General features: G+C 41.5%; 1 pseudogene; it reads left to right on the top strand.

The window, feature by feature from the left end:
- LOC101348407 (uncharacterized) overlaps positions 1–6,098 on the top strand; it is a 37,872-nt pseudogene extending 31,774 nt beyond the window's left edge.
- The last annotated feature ends 776 nt before the right edge of the window (positions 6,099–6,874 follow it).

The following is a 6,874-nucleotide window of genomic DNA, read 5'->3' as shown; positions in this document are numbered from 1 at the left end:
CAACTCTGTCCTGCAGGAGACATCTGGAAATGGCTGTAGGCATTTTTGGTTGTCACAGCTGGGTAACATGGGATGCTACTGGCATCTAGTGGGTGGAGAACCATTCCACAGTACACAAGAGAGTCTCCCCCCATGTCCCACACAACAAAGAATCATCCAGTCCAGACACTGTTTATAAATTACGCTAAACTATTGTTTAGTTTAAAGGAGACTTTGGAAGGTATTTTTGGTTTGAGGTTTAAAGATTATCTCAGGGCAATAGTTTCAGGGTTCATTCAGCCTTCATGGCTCCAGAAATGCTAGATTTTGTGAGAATTTAAAATTCGTTCTGTACTACCCCCGCCTTTTGATCAGGATTCTTCTACAGAATCTTTGATCAAAATGTTCAGTAATGGTAGCCAGGCACCATTCAGCTCTTCTGGTCTCATGGTGAAGGAGGCACTTGTTCATGGAGGCAATTAGCCACACATTCCATTTCCTCCTCCTATTCCTGACTCTCCTTCTTCCTCTGTTGCTCCAGGCAAATAGAGGCCAATTGTTATACCTTAGGTGGCCTCTTTCAAGCTTTTAAGACCCAAGACACTACCCAAAGAATTAGGAGGTAGACTAGAAGCCCTAAACATAAAGAACCATCTACATGAGATCAAACTGACAATGGCAACTTGAAAGGTTAGATAGGAAGCTTAGGAGGTGGTACGATTATGTTAATAAGGAAGGAACAATTCGGAAAAGGAGGGTGAGAATGGCTGCATGACTTGAATAATGTAATCAATGTAACTGAATTGTACATGAAGAAACTGTTGAATTGGTGTATATTCTGCTGTGTATATTTTCAACAACAACAACAAATTTAAATAAGTTATTAAAAAAAAAGAACTATCCAGTCCAAAATGTCAGCAGTGCCAATTTGAGAAACACTGCTTTAAATAATTATGGAGTTAAGCGTTTAGTAGAAGTTCTGCAACATTCATATCACAAAATAGGCATTTCAATGCACGTGAAAATTTACTGTAATATTAAATAGTTAAAGTGAAATCAATTTTAAGGGAAAGAATCAGTATTAAATAATTATTAACATAATGAAGCAAAGATTCAATTTGACTCAGGCATGTTTTTCCCCAAAATTATTCCTTTTCCTAACCACTCATTAATACAGTCTAATATCATAAAGTCTTACAAAAACCATGTGAACTTTGAAGTCACAAACTCATTACTTAGTGCATTATTAAATAATTTTTTGGCCAGATTATCAAAAGGGTCAATGAAGCAGGAAAAAAAAATCATCTCCCAGTCAAATATTTAAAAAAAAAAAAAAATTAACTATGCTGAAATCTACTTAAGAAGACCACCTACAGTTCAAAAGAAGAGAGAGCTAATAAGCGGCTTTGAAATGCAGATTTTAATAGTCCCAATTTAAGTCATGCCCCGAAAATGATTTGAGAGACTCAATTGTGTGCCCTGTGAAATGAACATAGGTGGGCCTACAAAAAGAGCTGGGTTAACACAGTGGCCGCAAAAATGAGCTCCAATTCGCGATGATTATGAGGAGGGTGTGGGACAAGCAGCGTTTTGTTCTTTTGTACACAGGGTCACTACGAGTCAGAACTGACCTGATGGCACCTAACAACATCAGCGTAGGACAGAGTAGAACTGCCCCACTGGGTTTCCTAGGCTGTAATCTTTACAGAAGCACATCGCCAGGTCTCTCTCCCTCGGAGCTGCTGTTGGGATCAAACTGGCGACCTTTGGGTTTGCAGCTGAGTGATTAACCACTGCGCCACCAGGGGTCCTGCAGGCACACAGAAGCCTCACAACTCACAAGGGCTCTATCAAGCCTCAGTTCCCATGCGCTTCCTCACTTCTTCCAGGAGACATAACATTTATTCAACTTAAGTAGAAAGACTGCAGAAATGAAACAAGAGGGACTGATTTGCTAGGCGCTCTTCAGAGAAAACTGGAGTAAGGAGCAATGAGGCTGTAAGACCAAAATCACTGGAAGAGAAGTGGGAGCATCCGAAGAACACAGGCATTAGACTAGTGTTAGCTAATGATGGTGAAGAGCTCGGCTGCTAACCAAAAGGGTGGCAGTTCGAATCCACCAGCCGCTCCTTGGAAACTCTATGGGGCAGTTCCACTCTGTCCTATGGGGTCACTATGAGTCGGAATCAACCCAACAACAACAACAACAACCCCTGTGAATAGAAAGGAATATAAATGGATGGGAACATTAGAAAAAGGCAGTAAATGCCTCAGAGCCCCAGCTTCTGGTGAGTCAAAATCACTGTTACAGGAACGGGCTCTGGCCAGAAAACTTGTTTCTTGAAAAGTCTTTTAAGCAAAAGAATTTCTGAAATCTCAGTGGAATTTATCAGCCACCTGTTCTTTGTTACAATGTTCCCACACGTACCCCACTTGATATTTAGAAAGGTTATGGAAGGGAGGTGCAAAGAGTAAGCAACCCACTCTTTATTGTTGTTGCTGGGTGCCACGGAGACTGTTTTGACTCAAAGCGACCCCATGTGACCGAGGAGAACTGCCTCATAGGGTTTCCTAGGTTGTAATCTTTACCGGAGCAGATTGCCAGGTCTTTTCTCTGGCAGAGCCGCTGGGTGGGTTCAAACCACCAACCTTTTGGTTAGCAGCCAAGAGCATAACCGCTGTGCCACCAGGGCTCCTTCTCATCTTTATTAGGCCGTGAGAAAACATCAGATTTAAGGAGAAAAATGCTGAGTCCTTGAACAGACCAGGACGCTGGCCTCTAGACCAACATGTTCTCTGTGGGAGCTTTAAGCCCTCGGTCAGTGACCTTGAAGGGCTGGAAGTTCCTCAAAACACACTGAGAATTTCTACTTTGTTTTTTTAAGTCTTCCCTTTATTTATTTACTAAAGACATTCTGAAAACTAACACCATCAAGTGAATCAAAGTAGACTGGCCCTGTCTATCTAGGGATTTCTGCTTGGAAAAGCTGATTTGAGAGACTCAATTGTGTGCCCTGTGAAATGAACATAGGTGGGCCTACAAAAGATCCACCCAGGCTTATGACTTTCCAGATGGGGAAAAAGGAAAAGGAACATCAATCATTTTAAGATAATTAACATTTCTTTAAAGTCTTCAACTTTTGATTAAAGAAAATAGAATTAAAAGATATTCAGAAAGTTTAAAGTTTGTTACGGTTTTCAAAGAACTTTAAAATACATATATATATAATCAAAGATCTATAAAGAATATTCTCATTAACATGTAGTTTCTTGTGTGTGTGGGTGGAAGGGGAGGTGGCAGACAGAACTGCCCTGTACTCAGCTGCAAATTTAGATCCAGAAAGTTTGTGTGGATGAGATACAGAGATCTGCTTGTCACTAGCACAGAAGTAACAGTTGAAATAAAAACAAACAAGCAAACCCGTTGCCGTCGAGTCGATCCCGCCTCATAGCGACCCTACAGGACAGAGAAGAACTGCCCCACAGGGTTTCCAAGGAGCACCTGGTGGATTCGAACTGCCAACCTTCTGGTCAGCACCAAAGTTCTTAACCACTGCACCACCAGGGTTCCAAAGGAATTGCAAACATGTTTTTTGAGCCACTGTATGTTAGCATAAGACCAAAGAACTAAATGGAGTTTGGGGAATGTAAATTGGCCTACTATCATTTATAGTTCTACCCACTACCTCCTTGTGTAGTGCCTGGATTCTTCAAAGCTTGCAAGCAGCCATCCAAGGCACAACAACCGGTCTGTATTTGCCTGGAGCAACAGAGGAAGGAGAGTCAGGAATAGGAGGAGGATATAGAATGTGTAGTTAATTGCCTCCGTGAACAACTGCCTCCTTTGCCATGAGACCAGAAGAACTGGATGGTGTCTGGCTACCATTATTGAAGGTTTTGACCAAAGATTCGATAGAAGAATCCTGATCAGAAGGGGAAAATGCAGAACAGAATTTCAAATTCTCATGGCATCCAGACTTTCTGGAACCATCAGATGATGGATAAACCCTCCAAACTACTGCCCTGAGACAATCTTTAAACGTTTATCCTTAAACCAAAAATATCACCTGATGTTTTCTATAAACCAAACAATAGTTTAATTAGTAAAGAATGTCTCATTTATTTTCAACAATGCCATGTGTTCAAGTCTCTGCACCTTCTCTCACATCTTATCAGTAAATACTCATTTGGGTCTCTCCTCAGTTCAACTCCGGTCCCCCATCTGGCAGACCAGCCTACTGAACAAATGAAGTGGCATCCGCTATCCAGATGATGACAACTGACGTTTAAATGGCTGTAGTAAAATTAAAATGTGTGCTGCCTATTCTATTAGTGCCCATGGATTCATCAAAACACAGGTACTGAAACAAATAGTCTACAAGAACCACAGTCTCGTCTACCCTGAGACCAGAAGAACTAGATAGTGCCCGGCTACCACTACCAACTGTTCTGATCATGGCCACAACAGATAGACCCTGATAGAATGGGAGAAAAATATGGAACAGAACCTCAAATTTCTAAAAAACAAAAACAGATCCACTGGACTGGACGAGACTGGAGGACTCCCCAAGACTATCACCCTGAGATACTCTTCAAACTCTGAACCAAAACTAACCCTTGAGGTAGCTGAATAACAAATTGGCTCAAAAAATAGTGAATATCACCTGTAAGTACTACATTCCTTTAAAAAATCACCTACACAAGACCAAACAGTCAACAATCACTTTAAAAGAAAAATGAGAAGGTGGGGGGCAAGGAAACGAGATTTATGGAAACTGAACAACCAGGATGGAAATAATGACAATGCTCACACATTGTGAAGAATATAACCAATTTCACTAACAACTTGTGTCGAATTTGTTGAATGGGAACCTTCACTGAAAACACAATATTATTTTTAAAAAAGAAACCACGGTACTGTAAGCTTTACAAATATAACAAAATGAGGTCGAACGTGGAGTAAATTTGAGGAAACACACAGTTGTATTATTCATATGCCAGTCAGTCTGTGATGTTCCTATATAACAAATAAACGACTCCATGGAACTCTTCCAGAAACAATCTTTTTCTTTGAGTTTCTCATTCGTTTTTAAAACCCACTGCTGTCGAGTCAACTCCGACTCAGAGCAACCATATAGGACTGAGTAGAACTGCCCCAGAAGGTTTCCAAGAGTGTAAATCACCGCTGGGTGGGTTCACACTGCCAACCTTTAGGTCAGTAGGGAGAGTAAACCATTTGTGCCACCCAGGGACTATATACGTACATATATACACACAGTTGGTGTGTGCCGTCGAGTCTATTCTGACTCATGGTATCCCTATACGACAGTGTAGAACCGCCTCAGGGTTTCCTAGGCTATAATCCTTACGGGAGCAGATCGTCAGGTCTTTTCTCCCATGGAGAGGCTGTGGGTTCAAACCACCAACATTTAGGTTGGCAGCCAAACGCTTAACCACTGCGCCACCAGGGCTCCTGATTCTTCGGGTTATCAAATGAAATTATAGTTGGGACCAAACAAGAACCCTACAGATGTCCGGCATCTCCTTTTCTCACCGGCGACAATGATGAGGCAGAAGCACTCATTACCTTGAGGCTTCGGCCCAGAAACTACAAGCTAGCTGCCTGGGCCGAGCCCAGTACCCTCTATGCTAAGAACGCTTTTGAAGAAACATGGCCATACAGTTTCCAGCTGCTGGTGTCAGGTAACTCTCGAGTGCACCTCAAACCCAAGCCCAAACTGACACCCAAAATACAGAAAATTCTTAATCGAGAAGCAAAAAATTATTCACTCAGTTTTAAAGAAGCAAAAATCGTGAAAAAATATGACTCCAAAAGAGCATTGTTGATTACTTGTAAAACATGTAACAGAACAGTTAAGCATCATAGTAAAACTGGAAGCTTTCTGCTAGCCTAGTGCTCCTACGCCTAACCCACCCTGAGACGTCAGTGAGAAAGACTTAAGTTCTGCAGACCTACATCACGATACGCCTGTTCCAAGGGCAAGAGCCGTGCAGTGATTTTCAGAACATCTACATCTGGACAGCCAACACCCACTTTCTCTGCCTCAGAATATGAGCGAAACAAAGAAACACTTCTGGCAACTAAAAATGTTCCTTAGTCAGCAAGAATCCCAAAAGAATCCAAAGATGGACTTCAGAAATTTCTTGTCTTCCCTGTAAAGGATGGATTAAGAAAATAAGACAAGTCTAATGCAATTTCTGAAACTAAAGCTAATCAGAAAAACAATATTTTTTTAATTTTATTAGTTCTTTGAATACATGAATACTAGGCCCAAGAGCAAACTTCTGTTGGCATCCGTCAGTTTTCATGGGGAAAATATCTCATTGGAATGATTAAGTGAAACCTGCCTATCTCCCGGGGTGACTGTCAGTATCGAAAAATATATGAAAGGTCCTAAGAAGTAGTAAAGAAAGATATGCATGGATATAGAGTGGTGTTGTTGTTGTTGGGCGCTGTCAAGTCAGCTCTGACTCATAGCGACCTTACACACCACAAAACAAAGCACTGCCTGGTCCTGCGCCATCCTCACAATCGTTGTTATGCTTGAGCCCATTGTTGCAGCTACTGTGTCAATCCATCCCATTGAGGGTCTTCCTCTTTTTCGCTGACCCTCTACTTTACCAAGCATGATGTCCTTCTCCAGGGACTGATCCCTCTTGATAACATGTCCAAAGTATGTAAGACTTAGTCTTGCCATCCTTGCTTCTAAGGAGCATTCTGGTGTACTTCTTCCAAGACAGATTTGGTCCATGGTATATTCAATATTCTTCGCCAACACCACAATTCAAAGGCGTTAATTATTCTTCGGTCTTCCTAATTCACTGTCCAGCTTTCACATGCATATGATGCAACTGAAAACACCATGGTTTGGGT

The sequence above is a fragment of the Trichechus manatus genome, unplaced genomic scaffold (assembly GCF_000243295.1).
Source record: "Trichechus manatus latirostris isolate Lorelei unplaced genomic scaffold, TriManLat1.0 scaffold00344, whole genome shotgun sequence".
NCBI lineage: Eukaryota > Metazoa > Chordata > Mammalia > Sirenia > Trichechidae > Trichechus > Trichechus manatus.
This window is presented reverse-complemented; position numbering and strand designations above follow the sequence as displayed.